At 43.7% G+C, this 23,255-nt stretch overlaps 1 protein-coding gene across 9 annotated transcripts in view; it reads right to left on the bottom strand.

Annotated features, from left to right (window-relative positions):
- LRRFIP2 (LRR binding FLII interacting protein 2) overlaps positions 1 to 18,579 on the bottom strand; it is a 190,914-nt gene extending 172,335 nt beyond the window's left edge. For 8 of the 9 annotated variants that reach the window (XM_073630580.1, XM_073630583.1, XM_073630582.1 and 5 more), the window contains exon 1: positions 18,435 to 18,579. The gene's annotated coding sequence lies outside the window, so the exon portion shown is untranslated. The remainder of the gene's footprint in view (positions 1 to 18,434) is intronic. The other variant, XM_073630581.1, reaches the window with a different exon arrangement.
- Positions 18,580 to 23,255: the final 4,676 nt, after the last annotated feature.

Below are 23,255 nucleotides of genomic sequence, written 5' to 3'. Positions count from 1 at the left end.
GCCATCTTGGTATACTGCGGTGAAACACAAGGAGGACACAGTTCCACATAGCAGAGCTGGGGAAAAAAATGGAAGGGAGTTGCCACCACTCACATCACCAGCTAGCCAAGTAACCCCTTGTACTTTCTACCAGAAGGGTAGAAAGTAGACTATCACCCAGGACTTGGCCACAACTAGTCCTGGATGAAACCAGAGAAGGGGGGTCCACCAACCACAGTTACCAGACCTAAGAAAACAAAAAACATGTCGGTGCTCCTGGAGGGTCTGGAAACACAAAACAACTGAGGGTCAGAGGACAGGGAGGGCCTTTTAAATTGAGTATGTGTATTTAGGAGCACTGCACTTTATTGACATGCCGCATCTTTGGTGTGCTTTCAGAAAACGTACCAGAAATAGCTGATCTAAAAGACGCCTATGGGAAAGCACAAGTAACACACAAAAACTGGGGGTACACTGTGCTACACCCCTGCTGTGGCCAAAAACAGTTACCAGTGTGAAAGCATTCTAACTGCCAACACACTAGAATCCTCAAAAAAGACATGTACAATTTATAGCATTGCAGCACACCACAAGGCACAGTAGTGTGTTAGCGTGCGCTGCAAACCATTTATGACAAGGGTGCATTGCCTTAGTGTGTTGAGGTGTCAATGAAAACAATAGCACTGCAATGCATTACATGTGTATGGTTGGCTAAAGTGCACGTTACCGCCATGTATCAAAACTGAAAAGGTATGGGTGGACCCTAAAGTCCCGTACACACGATCGGACTTTCCAATGGAAAATGTTGGATGTCAGGCTGTTGGCGGACAATCTGACTGTGTGCATGTGACTTTCCGCCAACAAATGTGTGTTGTCAGATTTTCTGATTGTGTGTACACAAGTCCGTCGGACAAAAGTCCAAAGTACAAACACGCATGCAAAGAAGCAGAAGGTCTTGTAAACTAGCGTTTGTAATGGAGAATTAACATTCGTGATGTGCCAAATTATGCAATATCCAAATGCAGCGCACAAACGAAGCTGCTTTGCTGGTGATACAGATGGAGTTATTGGAAACCAATTTTCAAAGGCTTTTTTTTTTCTAGTGATACAGAATGATATTAAGTTTTTTTTTTTTTTTTTTTGTGCAAGTTACCACAACACCATTATCCGTAGTTTTTAAGATCAAAGACACAACCATGTTGGTGTCCCTTTTCAGTTTTACATTGTATTTTTTAATATATAACTGCCTACTCCCAAACTGTCATTTGAAGTAAAACACATAACCAAGTATTATTCTCCACAATTTTTTTATTGTGCATTAAAAAAATAAAAAAATAAATAAAATTAGACTGTCAAAAAAGTGCATTCAATGCATCCAAAAATATACCAAATCAAATCATTATTCAACAAAAAAAAAAATGTCAACGCAATAACTCCAAGGCCAATAATAAATAACACATTATCTCCTCCAATTCCGCAACATGTCTGGTTGACGAACAGTCATTCAGAAGCAAACCGAAAAGCACGAAATGAAAAGCGCGAATTGAAAAGCGCGAATCAACACTCACCAAATGAAATTAGCAGAAGGAGCCCAAAGGGTGGCGCTAAAGAGCTGAAACACCACGTAGTATGTCACTACGTTCGCAATTGTTGCCCAACATTTGTGTGACCGTGTGTGTATGCAAGACAAGTTTGAACCAACGCCCTTCAGACAAAATTCCACGGTTTTGTTGGCCAACAATCCGATCGTGTGTACGAGGCATTAGCTTTCTGACATAACAGATGAGAAAACAAAATTTATATCAAATGCACACAAAGCATCACATTACAGGTCAGTTTGTCACCTTACCATATTAACAGTTGTCAAATTTGTATCGCAACCTTAAAGGGAAATGTCACCTTTATACTGAACTCCCTCCTTACTCCTTATCTGCAGGTGCTGAGAATCATACTTCACCCATCTGTCGGTGTACCAAATCATACCTTTGTCAACTCGGTACACAGCCCTGGAGGCTCTACAACAGCATAATGCAGGCAATGGCTCATGTTCATTAAAGTAAACATTATGGAAAACCTCTGTGCTCTGCCCCTGTAGCACTCACTGCTCTCAACGGCACGCTGAGATGCCAAGCCAGCTGCTGGTCAGGCTTCTGGGCAGATCCCGGCATTATTGTCAGGACTCCTGCAGTGTCTGGAGAGGCTTGGTGACATCAGCCAACAGCAGATAATAAAAATTCACCAAATCTATCACAGATGGATAGCGGTGCAAAATTAAATGTTTATCATATCGTGTAACAAAATGCAAACTTACAAAATTGTTAAATTAAATAAAAACAAACATGTTGAACCTTAGAACATTAAAAAAAGAATTGTTAAAAAGGTAACACCCAGTGCTGTCCACTGTCCATACAAATCTCAAATGTCCAGTGTTTGTTCTGATAAATCATGTATCATCCAGTGAATGTCCGCTTTAAGTGATCTCTACAACCACGTGAAAAACTACCACTGCTTCCCCAATGAATGCAAACTCACAAACTCAATTTGCCTCATATTCTCATGCTCAGAAAAAACACTTATTAATCCCACAGGTGGATTAATCCATCAGTGGAAATCTCCATCTCATATAAGAAGATCCAAACAGGATGACCATATGGGGGGGAACAAAAAAATAGGGCTCTGATAATGTAGTATGCATAAACACTTTATTTAAAAATCACTCCACAAGTGACCGTGACACGTCACTTCCAGTTGCCGTACAGCCACATCCCAGAAGCGATGTTCCGAGAGTGGCGAACAGTTGGTGAAGTTACACTTACCAGATGTGGCCTCCATTGAGACTGGATGATGCCAGCGATATGCTGTTACTATTAATACATTCTGTTTTAACCGCACACTGAAGTTTTTTAATCTAATTGCATTAAGATAAAAAAGCTTCTGCCTTTACAACCACTTGTTAGACGATATGATACGCATTTAATTTTGCGCCATCTACCTGTGATAGATTTGGTGAATTTTTGAGATTTTGAATATATTTAAAGTGGCTGCATTAGGTATTTATAAGTTACATTATTCACATTTTGATTAAGGATATCACTTTTTTTTTGTGGCGCAGTGGTTGGATAGGTGTTTATCATTTTTAGAATTTTGGTTTCACTTATCTAGGTGTCAGCAACAGCAGATTTTAGCCCACTGTCGGCTGCATCTGGGTCAAAAGAGTGCAGAACGAAGTGCACTTCTTTGACCCACAGAAGTATGGCCAAAAGAGCTTTGGCTATACTTCTCCTTTAAGCTTTATATATGAAAGCTAGAAGTTAATTGGCTGCAATTCACAGCTGCTCCAGATTCTGTCTACTCCAGTCTCAGTAAATTCCCTTTGTTGTTTCATGATGTTTGTATAGTGACAGCATGTAGCAAGAATAAACTTCTAATTATATGAAGGCTACAGGAAAAACAATTGAGTTTTTATTGTCATGTTTCAACAAAGCAGTGCACAAAAACCAATTGTCATCCGTGTGAAATGCTTTTATGTACTTTTTACTTTGAGATTTGCTCAAAAGTCAGCCAGTCTCTAGTCAACAAAACTTGCAAGACAGCAAGCGACGACGCAATGACTTCTTGAGTGACAGAGGGATCTGATACAAGACACATGAATGCATATATTGATTTATGTGAATACTGACAAAAAGGTAAAAAAAGAAAAGCTGGAATACAGTCAACCCCCTGAAATTTGCGGGTGTTAAATTCGTAGAGCACCAGCAAATTGTGAAAAACCATGAATTTTGGATGTGGTAAAAAAAAAAAAAAAAAGCGTATAAATGCCTATTTTTAAACTTCTTCTGGCACTCAGGTTCATTGCCAGAAGCCTTAGAAGGTGCAGGGTGTCTGGGTGACATCTTAGGACTTTAAGAAGAACAAAATGAAAAACAACGAGAACACTCAGTGAAACACTCGAGATAACTACAAGGGGTAAACTATGATGTGGGAATGCTGGGCTGCATCTGCCAGAGAGGAAAAATCTGTGAACAACTAAGGCCGCAAACTCTGAACCGCCTTGATACCTAGTTTTAGTAGGCTTTGGCCATAACTAAAATTCAAGCGCTACTTTCCTTTCTTTTCTTCTAACCTGGGCTGGAAAGGTACAACAAGGACCAATCAGACACCAGCCCTACATTACTTGGCTTCAGAAAGTATAAATCTACCAAGAACGACACAATACAACACCACAGAAAAGCCTTAGATTGTGCAATAAAAAAAAAACAAAAAAAAAAAATTTATATTTAAAAAATAAATAAAGGAAAAACATCTTCTTTAGATTTGGATAGAGTGGAGTTGAATTAGAACACCTGTCAGTTGTTCTTGCTGTCTGTGCCCCTGTTAAGGAGATTCATCCTAAATGTGTCTGGTTTACCATTAGCATTGAAAGTAAGGCCCCTTTAGGTCCGCCTGTCAGAATTTTTTAGGCGGACCTGAACGGATGCTCCGCACAGTAATATGGAGCGACGGATGTCAACGGCGACATGTCCGCTGACATTCGATCTGCTTGGCTAAAATCAGACAGATGGAAACCCTATTTTACATCCAATCCCCCATAGCAGAGAGCAGAGATCTGACAAGTCCGTCTCTCCACAATGAGCAGAGACAGACCTGTCATCCGCTGGCTTAGCGGGGATCAACGGAGCAATCCCCACTGAGGAAACGGAGTCTGTGAAAATGGACATTCATGTGTGAAAGAACCTTAAAAGTAAAAGAAAACAACAAATTTTGGGTTGTCCCCAGAAAAGTAATAGAGGGGAAATCTTCCAATGGGGACACTTGTACTAGTGACCTGGGGTTCCCCAGGGATTCCCTTATTTGTAGGGCTTTCTTCTCACTTCCTGTTTTGGCTATGGAACAGGAAGTGAAATCTCCCCAATGGGACACAGATGGCAGAAAATGAACCAACAGGGATTATAACCCTACCTTACTCTATCCAAAATGAAAAAAAAAAAAGTTTTGCCTATAGTTCTACTTTAAACTAAGGTGAATGTAGAAGTATACATAATCTGAAAGCTATATAGTTGTCTGACTGCCTTAATGGCTAAAAGGGAATTATAAAAAAAATAAATAAAAAGGAGATAAACATGCTTATCTTGAGCCAAGGCTTACAGTCACTTTCTATAGCAGTAATATTACTTCCAATGGAATCCTGGTAAAGCCAAGAACGTGCTCCTATTCTGTTAAATAACACATTTTTTTCAAGCGTTTGGGATCTCAGCTTTCCAAGGACCCCACAGTTAGGCCCCTTTCACACTGGGGGGGTTTGCAGGCGTTATTGCGCTAAAAATAGCGCCTGCAAACCGCCCCTAAACAGCCTCCGCTGTTTGTTCAGTGTGAAAGCCCTCGGGCTTTCACACTGAAGCGGTGCACTGGCAGGAGAAGAAAAAATCTCCTGTCAGCCGCATCTTTGGAGCGGTGTATTCACCACTCCTAAACCGCTCCTGCCCATTGAAATCAATGGGACAGCGCGGCTATACCGCGGTAATACCGCGGCTATAGCCGTGCTATACGAGGGGTTTTAACCCTTTTTCGGCCCCCAGCGGGGGGTTAAAACCGCACGCTAGCGGCCGAACACCGCGGTAAAACAGCGCTAAAAATAGCGCTGTTTTACCGCCGACGCCCCCTACCGCCCCAGTGTGAAAGGGGCCTTAGGCTGAATGACATAGTTGGCATCTAGCAAAGCCGAAGAAAGCCAGGGTCCAAAATAAGATTGTTTTTTTCCTTTTTATAACAGATTTGTTTTAGCCCTTAGGATTGAGTAGAGGGGGTTCTACTCTGTAGCCTTGAAATTCCCCCTCCCCCCCCCTTTGATGGTGCCTGCATAGTTACCATGCAAACACCATTGGCATAGCCAGCTGTATCACACCTGTGACCTTTTGAGCTGTCTATACGGGTGGCATTCTGGCCATTGACCATTGTAAGGGGTATTTTTCCACTCACCCAGGTGAACTGGTTTCAGCAGGGGTTCCCCCAGTCATAAGTTTTCCCTGAAGAAAAAAAAGGTAGAGAAAGGCTGCCCTAATTACTAGGAACTGAGAGGTCACACAAGTCCATCTAGCTCAACCAATAAAAAAAAAAAAAAAAAAAGTAAAGGAAATGGTTTGCATAGTTTTAAGCTACTGCTACTTAAATTATATCTTGATGGCTCTTTCTTTTGAACCTCTGAATGCAGAAGTTTTTCTGGTTTGTTTCCTTTTTTTGTTTTCTTTTTGCATATGTTGTACTCCCTCTTAAATTATGTCATTCACTGTATTCCTGTATACAGCTCTGAATTGTCCTAACCAGAACAGATGGTCATAATAGCATTAGCCTATTTTTTCATTCTTCCTATATTGGAGCTTGAGGTTTCTACCAAAATTTGTGTGTCATGTACATGTTGTGCTGTATAAACTGTAACGTACTTATTTTATATACTTAAAGTGGAATTCCACCCAAAAATGGAACTTCCGCTTTAAGGGAGGTGACCCCCTGACGTGCCACATTTGGCATGCAATTTTTTTGGGGGGGTCCCAGGAGGGTCCCAGCTCCCACTTCCTCCCGGCGCACTGCGGCACCGGAAGGGAGATCACCTCTCCCCCCTGCCTCTAGGCAATCATCTGGGACACGTCACAGGTCCCACATGATTGCCAGGCCAGTCATGGCGCATCTCGCCCAGTGGGTGCCTGTTTGTGAAGCCACAGCCGGGCGCCCACACTTACAATGCCGGCGCCGCAGAGAAGAGGGGGAGATGAGCGGGGCTTCGCTCCCCCGCATCGCTGGACCCTGGGACAGGTAAGTGTCCTATTATTAAAAGTCAGCAGCTGCAGTATTTGTAGCTGCTGACTTATTTTTTATTTTTTTTAGCAGAACTCCGCTTTAATGAGATTTCAGTGATTCAGTTTACATATGCTTTAACTTTAAGGTGGAACTCAAGGTAAAAATTATACTTGGGGAACAGCACATCTTATAAGTTTTCCCTAGTGAAATAGCTAATGCTTGGGCAGCTGCTAGTTACTCTACAAAATGTGCAATTCATTCAGCCTGGATTCTACAGTCAGCGATCTTGATCCAGTGCTGAAACTGACAGTTCCATCTAGTGTACAGTATGGGAATTGAGTCGCTCGCTCTCCCATTACTCTCACCTCGTCTTTTCCCAGACAAGGGGAGAGGAGAAGTGGGCAAACTGCAGAATAACCCCTTGTCCATTCACAGAGTGTCTTGCCTTCTGTGTAAAAAATACTTTTTATGAATGGACGATGGAAGAAGGGCAAAACATTATTTCCACACTGTACACTAGCCAGAACAAGAGCACTGGGCTGAATGAAACTGATATTTCTACAATAACCAGCAGCCAACTGATCATTAGAGGCAACTTAAAGAGCTTGTGCTTTTTCCCAATATTTTTGTTTTCCAGAAGTTCCACCTAAAGATATTAAAGTAGAACTAAAGGCATTTTATCTACACTATTTGTGTCCCATTAGGGAAATTTCTTTTCACTTGCTTTCCCATAGCCAAAACAGGAAGTGAGAGGAAATTTCTTCAAAATGAGCGAAACATTGGTTGTCACCAGAACTAGTGTGCCCAATCGAAGATTTCTCCAATATTCTTGTTCTGGAAACAACCCACAATTTTGGATTTTCTGGTGACAACGGTAAACAGAACAAACAGAGTAGATTTCCCTAATGTGGGGTCACAGATGGCAATAAAAACCTGACAGGTTAACACCTTGAGTCACACAGTTATATTTTTTCATTACTTGGGGCTTAGATTGTGATCATTTTGATTCTGCCAGGTTTGAGTTAAGTGTTCTCATAACTATCTGGGATTCTCATAACTATTTGGTGCTTTTTAGTGTCAAGTGAATTAGGTAGTTTACTGAAGTAGAAGACAGCAGTACAGTGAGATAATACACCGCTGAGTTATCAGAAAGGCAGAAGTCTAACATAACAGCATACCATGTTTTAATCTATGGTTTCCTCATAGAGTTATTCTTGCTGTGGAAATCTGAATCCTGTTTTTGGGTGACAGCATTTATTTTCACAAACAAAGGTGTGTCTTTTTTTTTGTTTATAGCGCAAAAAACCCCCGCTAGACTTACCGGTAACGGTATTTCCAGGAACCTTCCAGGACAGCTACTTGAGATGATCGGCTTCCGCCCTCTACAGGAAACACAAATCAGAATTTAAAAGGCCCCTCCCTTTCCTCTGACCCTCAGTTGTTTAGAAAATCAAGTAACCTCCACCGAAGGTGCACTCGGCAGAGGAAAAAAATGGAAAACATAAAACACACCACCATCAGGAAAACATGGTTGACCAGTGAAAAATAGAATAGGGTGGGAATATAGACGCTGTCCTGGAAGGTTCCTGGAAATACCGTTACCGGTAAGTCTAACGGGGGTTTTCCCCCCTCACCTTCCAGGACAGCTACTTGAGAGGATAAGCAAGATATTATACCTTAGGGAGGGACGACAGCCTGAAGCACTTTCCTATTAAAGGAAAGGTCCTGGCTGGAAAGCATCTGAACTCTATAATGCTTGACAAATGCATGAGAGGAGGACCAGACGGCAGCTTTAGGAGATATTTTCCCATGAAGCTCCCGCTCTTTCTGCCCATGATGTGGCCACGGATCTCGTTGAATGGGCCCTAATTCTAGAAGGAGGGGTGCAACCTGACGCTTTATATGCCTCACAGATAGCTCCACCTAGCAATAGAACTTTTAGATGCATTGGACCCCTTCTTGGGGCCCCTGAACAAAACTAACAGTTGAGAGGAACTCGTAAACCCACTGGTCTTTTCTAGATAGAGTAAAAGACACCTCTTAACATCTAAAAGACCAAACCTTTCCTCTTCCGCATTTTTGGGAGAGGTGCAGAAACTAGGGAGAACTACCTCCTGGGACCTATGAAAGTTGGAAGAAACTTTGGGTAAAAAGAGTGGATCGGGTTTAATCACCACCCTGTCCTCTAAAATCCTCAGGAAGGGATCTTTACAGGAAACAGACTCTAGATCCGGAATCCTTCGCCCTGGCGTAATAGCCAAAAGGAAGGACAATTTCAAAGACATCATTTCCAGGGAAGCCTCATGCAAAGGCTCAAAAGGAGCCCTTGTTAGTGCATTTAATACCAGCGACAGATCCCAGGGAGGAACATGTTTGAGGATCCTGGGAGTATGCCTAGATCTGGCTAAAAAAAACCTCCTGACTAAGGGATCTACCGCTAGTCTTCTCTCTGAAAATAAAGATAGGGCAGCAACCTGAACCCCAAGGGTGTTGACAGAGACCCTTTTTCACTCCCTCCTGCAGAAAATCTAAAATGCAGGGAGTGGAGAAAGAATCTAAACCAGATTTCCTTTGCCAGGAAATAAAAGTTTTCCAAACTTTCCCATAGATTCTTCTTGTGACCAATATACGGCTGTCCAGGACAGTATGAATAACCCTCTCTGAACATCCATTATACTGTAGGATGTGCCGCTCAGCCTCCAGGCCTTCAAATGGAAGGTCTAAGGGTTTGGATGCAATACCGGTCCCTGGTGGAGTAGACCCTTTCGAACTGGAAGGAGCCAGGGAGGATACACAGATAGGGCCTTCAGAGAGGAGAACCAACTCCTCCTGGGCCACCAGGGGGCAATCAGAATGACTTCTACTCTGTCCTGAATAATTTCCCGAACCACTAGGGGCAAAAGGGGAAAAGGAGGGAAGGCATAAGCCAGACTGAAGTCCCAAGGGAAGGACAGTGTATCTGTCCTCAAGGGCTCTGTTTCTCTCTCCAGAGAGAAGAACGCCGGTAGTTTCTTGTTGAGACTGGAGGCAAAAAGATCCACTGCGGGGAGACCCCATCTTAGCACCACCTCCTGGAACGTGCCTTGATGTAGTTCCCAACCGCTGGAACTGATGCTCACTCTGCTCAGAAAGTCCGCCAGCACATTTTCTGACCCCTTGATGTGAACTGCCCTTACTGAAGAGACATAGATCTCTGCCCAGGACAGAATCTGCTGCGTTATTGACAGAAGTGATTCCGAGCGAGTGCCCCCTTGCTTGTTGAAGTACGCCACTGTTGTGGCATTGTCTGAAAATATTAAAAGGTCCTTTGAATAGACCCTCTCTCCCAGAGACATAAGTGCTTTCCTCACAGCCAAAAGTTCTCTAAAATTCAAGGAGCGACCCGCTTCCTCTGGCAACCAGGCTCCTTGAGCCTGCCAACCCTGTGAGTGAGCACCCCAACCCCACAGACTGGCGTCTGTGGTAATCTTGATCGGGCAATGTTGTGCCCAATCCTTCCCCCTCTGCAGATGTTCTCGCTGCTCCCACCAGGCGAGATCTAGAAAATTCCCTTCTGGTAGTTTTACCAGCTGATCCAGAGAATTTTTCCTGTGATCCCAATGGAGCAAAAGAAAAGGCCGAAGGGGTCTGGAATGCAATCGAGCCCAAGGCACCCCTGGAATGGCTGCAGTCATTAGGCCCAGCAACTGCACGATTCGCCGAAGGGAGGTCTGAGGGAGCAGTTTGAAGGTCTGCACAGAGAGAAGAATTTTCACAATTTTCTCTTCGGGAAGAAAAATCTTTAGGGCAACAGAGTCTATTAGATAACCCAGAAAAAGTATGCTCTGTGAGGGTACTAGGCAAGACTTCTGTTGGTTGACCTTCTACCCTAATTTTTGAAAGGTCCGCAAAACCAACTGTAGGTCTTGCCCTGAGAAAAAAAAAAAATCAAAAAATCGTCTAGATATGGGACGATTGATACACCTTGAATTCGAAAAAAGGCCATGACTTCGGTCATGATTTTTGTGAAAATCCTCGGTGCTGCCGAGAGACCAAAAGGAAGGGCATTGAACTGCCAATGAGATGGCTCGTTTCCCACGAGCACTGCAAACCTGAGGAACCTTCGGTGGCTCTGGCAGATTGGTACATGAAGATAAGAGTCCTGAAGGTCCAGGGTCACCATGAAGACCTCTGGTAACAACAGATTTCTTACTGAATAAATGTTTTCCATAGGGAAACGTCTGTAAACTATGTATTGGTTCAGGACACTTAAATTTATGACCATACAAAAACCGCCGGAAGCTTTCTTGACCAGAAAGACGAGAGAATAAAATCCCCGGAACCTCTGATCTTCTGGGACAGGAGAATGACTCCCTCTGTTTCCCACACAGAGATCAAATTTAACATGGCTTGCCGTCTCTCTTGGCCTCTCGGCAGGTGGGTAAGAAAAAACCTCTGGGGGGGAGATTTTTGAACTCCAATCTGTAACCCTTTACCAGAGTTTGAAGGATGAAGGAATTGGTGGAAATCTCTGCCCATTCCTTGATGAAATGGCACAATCTTCCCCCTACCCCTAACCTGGCGTCACTGGGTATTCTTGGAAGGGGCTGAAGGAGCAAAGGGAGTTCCTCCTTTGAGAGGACCATTTCCTTTTAGCCTGTTGCCTGTTGGCTTTAAAACTAGCCTTGTTTTGGAAGCCACGAAAAGGCCTCTTATTCTGGGGCTTATTCCTTTGGGAAGAAGGGAATCGACTACCTTTCTCAGAGGAACGAGATAAGACTTCTTCTAAGGAAGAACCAAACAACAGTTTGCCTTCGAAAGGAATGCCACAGAGCCTATTTTTGGAGATAAGGTCACCTTCCCAAGATTTAAACCAAATAGCTCGCCTAGCTGAATTAATGAGAGCAGAAGCCCTAGCTGCGGATTTCACTGAATCTGCTGCTGTATCAGCTAAGAAGGCGACTGACTTGGCAATGAGTGGGAGGGATTCTCTAATCTCTTCCTTGGGGGTGTCAGATGCCAGAAGATCATCTAGACGCTGAACCCATACGTCTACATTTCTAGCCACACAGGTAGATGCTACCGCTGGGCCTAAAGAAAAAGCTGAAGCATCCCAGGCCCTATGAGTCAGCCTTCCTATCCATTTGATCCTTAAGGACCCAAGAATCCTCAAAAGAAAGATCTGATCTTTTGGACACCTGCGACATAGGGGCATCTAATCTAGGACACTTAAAGAAAACCTCCTCAAAGTCAGGCTGAAAAGGAAATCTTCTTTTGTGTCCCCTGGATTGGAACAACCTTTTTTCAGGTTCTTTCCATTCAGGTAGAATCATGTCTCTAAGAGACTGCTGTACCCGAAAGGTTCTAGATTTCCGTCCCTGAAGGCCCCTATACATTTTATCCTGTACAGATTGAGCATGCTGTGGCATCTCAATCTGCTCTGAGGTATAAATTGCTTTTAATAGTTCATCAATATCCTCAACTGGAAAGAGATACTTGGATGAGCTACCTGTATCTTCCTCTGATGCAGACTTTTCATCAGATGAAGAGACTGAATTCTCACCCTCCTCCAGATCAGAGGTATTGCGTGAACTAATAGTCTCAGATACTAATAAGGGAAGGTACTTGGCAGAGGTTGAAGGATCTTGAGCTATGGGTCTAGAAGAGGGAGGGCCTAAACTAGTAACCCTGTCATTCAGTGACCGAAAAGAATCCACTACCTCCTTCATAGAAGTTATTAACTCCCTAAAGGAGGAAGACTCTGAACTAGCTCTGGGTGGGATACAATCCACACAAAATAGCTTTATATAACTATCACAGAGCCTGGCTCTACAGTTCCCACATTTCTTCTTCACCGGTTTGGCCTAGAAGAGAGCAGAAACAAGGGCCATGAATAAAAAGGATCCATACAAAAGAAGTCCCTTGCTGTAGCTATCCACAGACCAGGGCTTACCTTGGGGGCATTATGGGACCCGGATGCTGCCGCTGGTTCAATACGAGCGGATGTTCCATCCTCAGACCTGTCCTCAAGCTCCATGAAGCAAGTGGAGAACGGTCGCAGAGAAGACTGCTGCTGTACCGCAAAAACTGCGCCTAGAATGGCGTTTTTAGCAGGCCATTCCCCTGCAGCATGTCCTCAGTGTCTCCACACCATGCTCCTTATAAAAACTCGGCGTTCGGAAGTGCGTCATGTGACTTCCGGTGCCATCTTGCTGCATCACCGGAAGTCCTCTTGACGCCATTTTGGTACACCGGAGTGAAGCAATTAGGAGGACACAGTTCCACACAGCAGCGCTGGGGAAAGGAAGGGAGTTGCCACCATTTTACAAAGGCAAGTAACCCTTAGAAATAGAAAACCCTTCTGGTACAGACCATCATCCAGGACTTGGCCACAACTAGTCCTGGATGAAACCAGAGAAGGGGGGTCCATCAACCACAGTTACCAGACCATAAGAAAAGAACAAACGTGTTGGTGCTCCTGGAGGTATTGGAAACACAAAACAACTGAGGGTCAGAGGAAAGGGAGGGGCCTTTTAAATTCTATCTGATTTGTGTTTCCTGTAGAGGGCAGAGCCGATCATCTCAAGTAGCTGTCCTGGAAGATGAGGGGGGAATCAGAGGTGATCAAATACAACCAAAATAAAGCTCTATTTGTGGGAAGAAAATTATAAACATTTAGCTTGGGTACAGTGTTGCATGACAGCGCAATTGTCATTCAAATGTGACAGCGCTGAAAGCTAAAAAATTGTCCTGGGCAGGAAGGGGGGATGTGCCTGGTATGGAAGTGGTTAAAGTCATTGTAAATGTTCCAAAATTCTTAAGCCTGTAACTTATTAAAATAATTCTTAGTATTCTGCAACAAAAGTCCTTGTTCAGGCACTTCCTGTCAAAGGGTGACAACACTCTGTCCCTATATTCCTGCACTGTCATCGTCACATGGATTCTGATGTAGATTATAAATAGATGTTTCAATAATGTACATTACAGAGGCATGGCCCACTGTTGTCACCATCAGAAAACCTGCCATGACAGGTGCCATGCAACCATCATTGGCATGTATAAAAAATGCAAATGGCTGCAAAGAGACTGCAGAAGACCAGCAGCATGGAAATCCCAAAAAAATTAAAAACTGCAGTTGTTGATGACACACAATACTACAGCAAACTAAGGACTCTTTCACACCATATCCACTGAGCTGTGTTTAGCTGCATAAATCAACAGAGGCTCAACACAGGGGCATACAGAAAATAATTGTTTTCAAAGTGATCTGTTCACAACTTAAAGGTGCAGTGGTGTGGGCTGTGTAACAATGCAGCATGTGTGCATTTTTATGCATTGCAGCGCACTGCAGTGCATACAGATGAAGTAAAATTTTGCTACACCCGATAAAGTTTACAATGCAAGGCATTTTACCAACAGATCGCACCACCCCTACACAACGTACACCAACCCACGCCTATTTTGGAGTACTTTCCCACTGACAGTTCGATCAGCTCCACCTGTCAGATTTTTAACTGAAAGCTCCATGTACAGCTGCATTTGCACGTATTTACCGTGATCTTTAAAAGTTTTTGTTCAAAGTCCATGACTACATATTCTGTTCATAGTTGTACATCAGGGGTGCACTACCGCTGGCCCGTGGTGCCCTCTGATGTGGCCCTTCAACTCCTGCCCAGAAAATGCGTTCCCGACCCACCATCCCCGACCCTCATTGTAAAGAACGGAGACGGCACTAGAGGAAGCAAAGCTGATGCTTCCCGTATAGTGCCAGCTCCTGTCACAGGCGGAGTGTTACCAAATGTACTCTGCCTGTGACAGGATCTGGCGCAATACAGGAAGCATCTGCTCTCTATTGCAGCCGAATGCTTCCTCCAGCTCCAACAGCCCCTGTCACACTGATGCTTGGGGGATGGTGGGTCGGGAACCCGCAATCTGGTACAGCAGCCACCAGGGATACCCGCCAGTACCACCAGCCAGCAGGACCCGTCAGCAGTACCAGCCAGCAGCAGCCGCGAGCCATACCTGCCCTAGGGACAGCTGCAGCTGACGTTCATACCCATATGGGGGGACAGCAGCAGCCACTGCATAATAAATAATGAATTGCATGTGGACTTTATTTTAGTATTTTTTCAGCATTAGAATTTTCTTAATTGTTTTTCACAAAAATAATATTGTGCTGTTTTTGCAGAGATTGGATGATAGTCATTCTCTTGTAATATGCAAGTTTGATACATATATTTTTATTTATATTTTTTTGTGTATGGTACACTGCAGTGTTCACATTCAGTTTGTTTGAGCATAAATATCTAGATGTTATTTAGCCCACTGTATATATAATTTCAGCGCTCCCCACCACATATACGCTTCCACTGCATAATAAATGGTTAAAGAATCGAGATCGCAATTCAACCCCCCTCACAATCTTAATACATTAATCCTCAATTCAGTGCAGAGAGTTCTCTGCTGACAGCAGTCAAAAAAAAAAAAAAAAATAGGCAGCCAGCCAAGTTTATCACAACATCACTGAGATGGAGATAAAGAGAAACATTGTAACATTTAGTTCTTTTAGATCAAGGGAATTTACTTCGGTCTGTAAATGAGGGCAGTTTAAAGCAGAACTTCAGTCGTTTTTTTCATCTTTCCATCTATTAAATCTTCTGCCCTTGTTGTTTTACCTTTGAATAGTAAAACATTTTATTTCTGCCAGTTAATACCTTAAATACCTTATACAGCCCACTTCCTGTTTGTCTGGTAAAACGCCTAGGCTCATGACATCATGCACAGCTCTCTCTCTCTCACTCACTCACTCTCGTGAGAGTTTGCCAAGAAGGAAGGTGGGATGGAGTCAAAAGAGGGACAATGAGAAGTGCATCTGTGTAAATCCAGGAAGTGGACTGCAGCTTTCGCTGCCCACAGTTAAAATGGCTGCAGTCAGACTGAGTGGAGGGAGATTTCTGCAGCATATTTGGCAAGTACAGAATCACAGTATATATAAAAATATATGCAAAATGGGAAGCTTCACAATTGCAAAGATGTTTTTATTACAAATTATGTGAGCAGACTGCAGTTCCTCTTTAACCATTTAAAGACTAAACCTTTTTCTGACACTTGTTGCTTACAAGTTAAATACAGTATTTTTTTTTTTTTTTCGCTAGAAAATTTACTTAGAACCCCCAAACATTATATATTTTGTTTTTAGCCCTTTGAGACCCTAGAGAATAAAATGGTGGTCATTGCAATAATTTATGTCACACTGTATTTGCGCAGCAGTCTTTTAAGCGCATTTTTTTTGGGGGGGGGGGGGGAATACAGTTTAATGAATTAAAAAAAAAAATTAAACAGTAAACCTAGCCCAATTTTTTTTGTATAATGTGAAAGATGATGTTACGCCACGAGAATCGTGATCTTTATTCGAAGCTAAAAAAAAAAAAAAAAAAATGTGATTCTCATTTTAGCCAGAATCATGCAGCTCTATCACATACTGACTGAAATTCCACCAGTCCCTCTTGGAACAGCCTAATTTCAGTGTATGGCAAGCTTTGGCATTCATTTAGGCCACTTTCACACTGGGGCAGGGGTGCATTAGCAGTAAAGCGAAGCTAGTTTTAGCTGCACTTTTCGGCTGCTAGCAAGACGCTTTTAACCCCTGCTAGAAGCCGAAGAAGGGGTTAAAAGTGCCTGTGTTGCGGCGCTGTCGAACCGTTTTGCAGGTGTTTCGGCAGCGCTGCCCAATCATTTCAAAGGGCAGGGCATTTCGTGAGCGGTGTATACACTGCTCCTCTACTGCCCCAAAGATGCTACTTGCAGGAATTTTTTTCCCATCCCGCAAGCACACTTCCCCAGTGTGAAGCACTCAGGTTTTCAAACTGGGGAGGCATGAGAGGTAGAGCTGCACGATTAATCGTTAAGAATCGTTATCGTGATTTTTTTCCCCGTTGCGGTCCTGACAAAGTATTTCCCGATTCTTTCTATGCAGAGAAATCTCAGCTGTCAAAAGCAAAGAAAAAAAAAAAACGGGCAGTCTGCCAAGAATCACAACAATCTTTAGCAGTGGAACTTAAGTATAAAAATTGTAACGATTTGTCCTTTAGATCAAAGGAATACACTTTGGTGTGTAAATGAGGTAAGTTTAACCACTTAAACACTAAACTTTTTCTGACATTTGTTGATTTCAAGTTAAAATCATTTTTTTTTTTTTTTTGCTAAAAATTTACTTAGAACCCCCAAACATATATTTTTTAGTAGAGACCCTACAGAATGAAATAGTGGCCGTTGCAATATTTTATGTCACACTGTATTTGTGCAGCAGTCGTTCAAATGCAATTTTTTGGGGAAAAAAAAGTACACTTTAATGAATTGAAAAAAAAAAAAGCCTAACCAGTAAAGTTAGACCAATTTTTTTTTTTTTTTTTTTGTATAATGTGAAAGATTTTACGCCTGATCTTTTTATTCTAAGCAAAAACATTGTGATTCTCATTTTGGCCAGAATCGTGCAGCTCTAATGAGAGGCGCTTTTCAGGCGCCTTTTTTAGCACTAAAATGCCTGAAAAGCACCTCAGCGTTTAAAGTGGAGGTTCCACCCCAAAAAAAAAAAAAAAAAAAAAAACATTTGGAGAAAAGTTAAAATGCAGACGCCGCTGAGCGGAGGGGGGGGGGGGACGAGCAGAGCTTCGATCCCCCACATTGTTAGACAGGTAAGTGTCCGATTAAAAGTCAGCAGCTGCAGTATTTGTTTATTTTTATTTTTTTTTAAATGGGAACCCCGCTTTAAGAAGTCTTACACTAGCGGCAAGGAATGCCTCTCCTCTGAAAACGGATTCACGATCAAATTGCTTTTCAGAGGTGTTTGACAGGCAGTGAGGAGGTGATAAGACAGGTCTTGTTGTAACCTCCTAAATGCCACACTCACAGGCCGCAACTGCATGCACAGCATGGCTGCAGTGTGACCCCCCCTTATTCGCATCAATGGATCACGGTCGGTGGGCATAGTGCCTCTGCTGAACATGACAGGGGGTACACTTTCTGCCGTGGCTGCAAAGTACAGTGTTGCGGCCATGGCATGTGTACAACCCCGGCTGCTGAATCTGCAGCTAAACGGGGAGCAGTTTTACTGCCCCCACCAACTGTGCTTTTACCCCTTCCCCCAACCTTTAGTGTAAATGATCTCTTAGTGTAAGAACTGGTATGAATGAGCCCTAAACATCATTGAGCCTTTCCATCTACTTTGATATTACAGAGGAAGATAATGTACAAGTGACAGAACGAACCTCCCGGCACCCCATAGTACAATATTACATGGCAGTATATGATGTAAACACAAGAATTGGGGAGTAATGGTCACTTCTAGAAGTCTTATGTCATAGAAGGCTGCAGTCTTACACTGGGGTGAGGTGTATTGGGGTGTACACTAATAACCCCCAATAGTGACACTGGTGTGATAGAAACATGCTGCCCAGTGTACCTCCAGCAATGCTCCATGTCAGGCCTGGTCCTGCTAAGTAGATGTCAGGACTATGGCGGAGAGGTGAAGCAGTCAGCCCAGTACTGTTCACAGGCTGTCAGGGACACTCCATTGTACTCTTCTGCCTCTATACATGACAACTCTGCCTTCCAGCTCACTCTCACCCTACTCCTCCCTTAGCCCGTCCACAACGTGTATATAATAACAAGTACGAGAGACCTACCCCACGTACCGCTCGGTAAAACCCCGGTGTCTCTTCTCTCTCTCGAGGTTTCTCTCTCAACGTCCGGCCGGTGACGCGATCGACGCATGCGCATCACGCCGGCCAAGCCTGCAGCGACGTGACGTCAGGGAGGTACAGGAGGATTTGGCAGGGTGAGCCTTGTCATGTGTTGACCAATAGGAAGCCGGCTGTCGGCTGCAGTGTAACATAGCGGAGAAGAGCGCTCTCCAGTGTAGCAGAGGTTCCCACACTGAGTCTAGGGGGCCGGTGATCGATTACCTCTCCCTAGAAATAAGGGAGATGCCATCGCTGACCTCTTCTTTTACAAATGCTCGCTGCCTGGCTGTCATGCTGTTGCATTAACTTTAAAACTTTATCAGTCACTGATATGGAATAAGTATAGAGAATAGAATTGTGATCACTTTCTATAACTTGTTCACAGCTTGCGTGTTCCAGATTTAACTCAGGCTAAGTTCACAGCGATGTAGGTTGTGGTTGATACATTTTTGTGTGTTTTTGATGTGTTTGGTTTTTTTTTGGCTAATAGGAAAGTATAACAGTTTTGTTCATGGAGTACGACTTTGATGCGACTTTACACTCTCTGGCACCCAAGTTGCATCAAAGTAGTGCAGGAACGTTTATGTGTCCAAAATCGCATGTTAGGGTTAGGATTAGCAGTAATCATTAGAGTTAGCAGTAAATGTTAGGGTTAGTGTTCTAACCCTAACAAATATCGCAAACCAGTGGCGTCCCTAGGGGGTGGCTTTTGGGACTATAGCCACGAATCTGGAGCCCATAGCCCCGAGTCTCTACAGGGGTCCCCAAGGGGAGGGGAGGCTCTCTGGGATCCCTGATTTAAGGGGTAGGCTCTCTTGGGACCCTGATTTAAGGGGTAGGCTCTCTGGGCACCCTGATTTAAGGGAGAGGCTCCCTGGGGACCCTGATTTAAGGGGTAGGCTCTCTGGGGACCCTGATCTAAGGGGTAGGCTCTCCGGGCACCCTGATTTAAGGGGGAGGCTCTCTGGGGACCCTGATTTAAGGGGGAGGCTCTCTGGGGAATCTGATTTAAGGGGGAGGCTCTCTGGGGACCCTGATTTAAGGGTCTTCAGAGAGACCATACACACACACACACACGTATATTATATACATGTGTATGCCCGCCCAAGTCTATGACTTTCTTTACTACACTGCTATGGGCACTAGCCCCAGATCTTTTGTAGACCTAGCAACGCCCCTGCTGCAAACCCTAAATTTAAAGCGGAGTTCCACCTAAAAATGGAACTTCCGCTTTAAGTGATGGTGACCCCCTGACATGCCACATTTGGCAGGTCATTTTTTTGGGGGGGAGAGCGGATACCCTCTTTTTATGGGCACCCAGCTCCCTCTTCCTCCCTCCCTGCAATTTTCTGGGACATGTCACAGGTCCCAAAAGATTGCCTGGCCAATCACAGCATGCAGCGCGGCTTGCGCCTGCGCAGTGCGTGCCGGCTGTGAAGTCACAGCCCAGTGTCCACAGTCACAATGCCGGCACCAAGGAGAGGAGCGGGGCTTCGTGAGCCTGAATCGCTGGACCGTGGGACAGGTGAGTGTCCGATTATTAAAAGTCAGCAGCTACACTTTTTGTAGCTGCTGACTTTTATATGGGTGGAAATCCGCTTTAACCCACCTACTAGTTGGAGCAGCTGTCAGAACCATTGTACTAATGATTCGAGTTTAGAACAGCGATCTCCCTCGCTGAGCTGTTGTGCTCTGACGAGGACGCCACCCCACCCCCCCGTCGGAACACTCTGGTCAGCGCTCACCGCCATTGGCAGAGAGCACTGATCGGGAGACGGCCAGCTGCTGGTTTTCCAGCATGCTCATCCGACAGAGGCCGGCCAAATGGTCAGGTGCTGTCAGACCGGGTTTTTATTGAACCAGCCAATGTCACCTGGTATTTGGCCCATGTGCACAGGGCTTAATATCTAACTCTAGCCCTCAATGGCCCGTACACACGATCCGAATATTGTACGAAAACTGTCGTCCGAGGAAGAATCTATGATTTTCGGATCGTGTGTACACTACTTCCGATAATCGATCATGACAGTTCATCCGATATTATTCGATCAGACAAGCACAAAAATTTTCCTCGTACGATACCACATCATACGATTTTCATTTAGTCAGTATAGTTGTCATCCGAAAATACAATACAAATACATTACAACACATGACATCACTTCTGATTTTTTTTTCTGTCCTACGAGAATTTTCGTGACTTTAGTTACCTATTAAATTTCTACTTGCGTCTATTAAGCGAAAAAAGTCGTACAATCTGTCGCACGATATTCGGATCGTGTGTACGGGCCATTACTCTAACATGTGACTTTGGACACATAAAGGTTCCTGCACTACTTTTATGTGACTTTGATGTGCTACTTAAGTGCCAGAGAGTGTTCAAGTCGCATCAAAGTAGCACTCCATAAACAGAACTGTAATACTTTCCTGCTAGCCAAAAAAAAAGCATGCAAAACACCTAAAAAAAACGCAACACTTGCGTTTTTGGTGCAGGTCCACTGAAGTCTTTTACATGCAAAACGCAATCTGCTGCGGAAAACAAAGTCCCTGACCCTTTTCAAAAAACGCACCAGCTCAAATCACACTTGATCCATAGGAAACCATGTTAAATGGACTGTAGTGCATTTCTGCAAAATGTACAGGTGTGAGCCAAGGGTCAAAAAGTATTTCAGCCAAACACAGCCAGGCAACTAGCATTTTCAGAATTAAAAGCTCTTTTCTAGGCTACAAGCACACGGCCGTCAGAATTTTACAGATCATTTAGGAATGGTTTTCTACCACAAAAGTTCCTGGATTAAAGATCAGTAAAATGCTTGCGTTTAAACATGTAAAGACACATACGTTTAACTGCGTAAAATGCTACTTCTACATCCTCCCCTGTTTTCAATCCCAGAATGCACTTTTTATATCCTTGTATATGTGTAGTGTATGTCCTCAGGCTAGAGCTGCACGATTCTAGCCAAAATGAGAATCACAATTTTATTGCTTGGAATAAAGATCACGATTCTCACGGCGGAACAACGTCTTTAACATTATACAAAAGAATTGGGCTAACTTTACTGTTTAGTTTTTTTTTAATTAATTAAAATGTATTTTTTCCCCAAAAAATTGCGTTTTAAGACCGCTGCGCAAATACAGTGTGACATAAAATATTGCAACACCACCATTTTATTCTTTAGGTTCTCTGCTAAAAAAAAAAAACAATCTATCTATACTTAGGACCATGTGTTATTTCAGTTTTTCTTTTTTAATAAATCTGCAAAAATGTCAACAATTCTGTGATTTTCTGTCAGTATGGGGTGCTGTGTGTACATTAATGAGGAAAAAAAATGAACTTAAATGATTTTAGCAAATGGCTGCAATATAACAAAGAGTGAAAAATTTACGGACACCGATGTGAGGAGGGGCTCCGCTGGAGCCACCAGATGTAAAGAGGGGCTGCGCTGGGGACACCTGATGTAAGGAGGGGCACCGCTGGGGACACCTGATGTAAGGAGGGGCTCCGCTGGGGACACCTGATGTAAGGAGGGGCTCCAATGGGGACACCTGATGTAAAGAGGGGCTCCACTGGGGATTACTAATGTAAGAAGGGAATCCGCTGGGGACACCTGATGTAAGGAGGGAATCCGCTGGGGACACCTGATGTAAGGAGGGGCTCAGTTGGGGATAACAGATGTAAGGAGGGGATCCGTTGGGGACACCAGATGTAAGGAGGGGCTCAGCTGGGGACACCAGATGTAAGGAGGGGCTCCGCTGGGGACACCTGGTGTAAGGAGGGGCTCCGCTGGGGACACCTGGTGTAAGGAGGGGCTCCGCTGGGGACACCTGGTGTAAGGAAGGGCTCCACTGGGGACACCTGGAGTAAGGAGGGACTCTGCTGGGGACACCTGGTGTAAGGAGGGACTGCTGGGAATGCCTGGTGGCAGGTGACATGGCAAGTGACACGCTCAGGGCTTCCACTGATTCTCCATTATGGTGAGTTGAATGATTTCATTTTATATTACAATGTAATAATAGAAATAATGTGCTTCAATCATCCCGACACCATAACAACCATGGTGCTGGGATGATTGAAGCGCCAACACCAGGTGTTTGGAGTATCTTTATCTGCTGATTGTTAAACTTTCTGGAATACACATATTGCTATTGTGGTGTAGGATCTGGGCCTGCTGTCCCTCCATCTCTCTCTCTCTCTCTCTCTCTCTCTCTCTCTCTCTCTCTCTCTCTCTCTCTATATATATATATATATATACACACACACACATACATATACATATATATATATATATATATATATATATATATACCATACAGTGGGGACGGAAAGTATTCAGACCCCCTTAAATTTTTCACTCTTTGTTATAGTGCAGCCATTTGCTAAAATCATTTAAGTTCATTTTTTTTCCTCATTAATGTACACACAGCACCCCATACTGACAGAAAATCACAGAATTGTTGACATTTTTGCATATTTATTAAAAAAGAAAAACTGAAATATTACATGGTCCTAAGTATTCAGACCCTTTGCTGTGACACTCATATATTTAACTCAGGTGCTGTCCATTTCTTCTGATCATCCTTGAGATGGTTCTACACCTTCATTTTAGTCCAGCTGTGTTTGAAAACTGAGCAATCGGGGGACAAGAGCCTTGGCGAGAGAGGTAAAGAAGAACCCAAAGATCACTGTGGCTGAGCTCCAGAGATGCAGTCGGGAGATGGGAGAAAGTTGTAGAAAGTCAACCATCACTGCAGCCCTCCACCAGT

Source organism: Aquarana catesbeiana, linkage group LG05 (assembly GCF_042186555.1).
Source record: "Aquarana catesbeiana isolate 2022-GZ linkage group LG05, ASM4218655v1, whole genome shotgun sequence".
Taxonomy (NCBI): Eukaryota; Metazoa; Chordata; class Amphibia; order Anura; family Ranidae; genus Aquarana; species Aquarana catesbeiana.
This window is presented reverse-complemented; position numbering and strand designations above follow the sequence as displayed.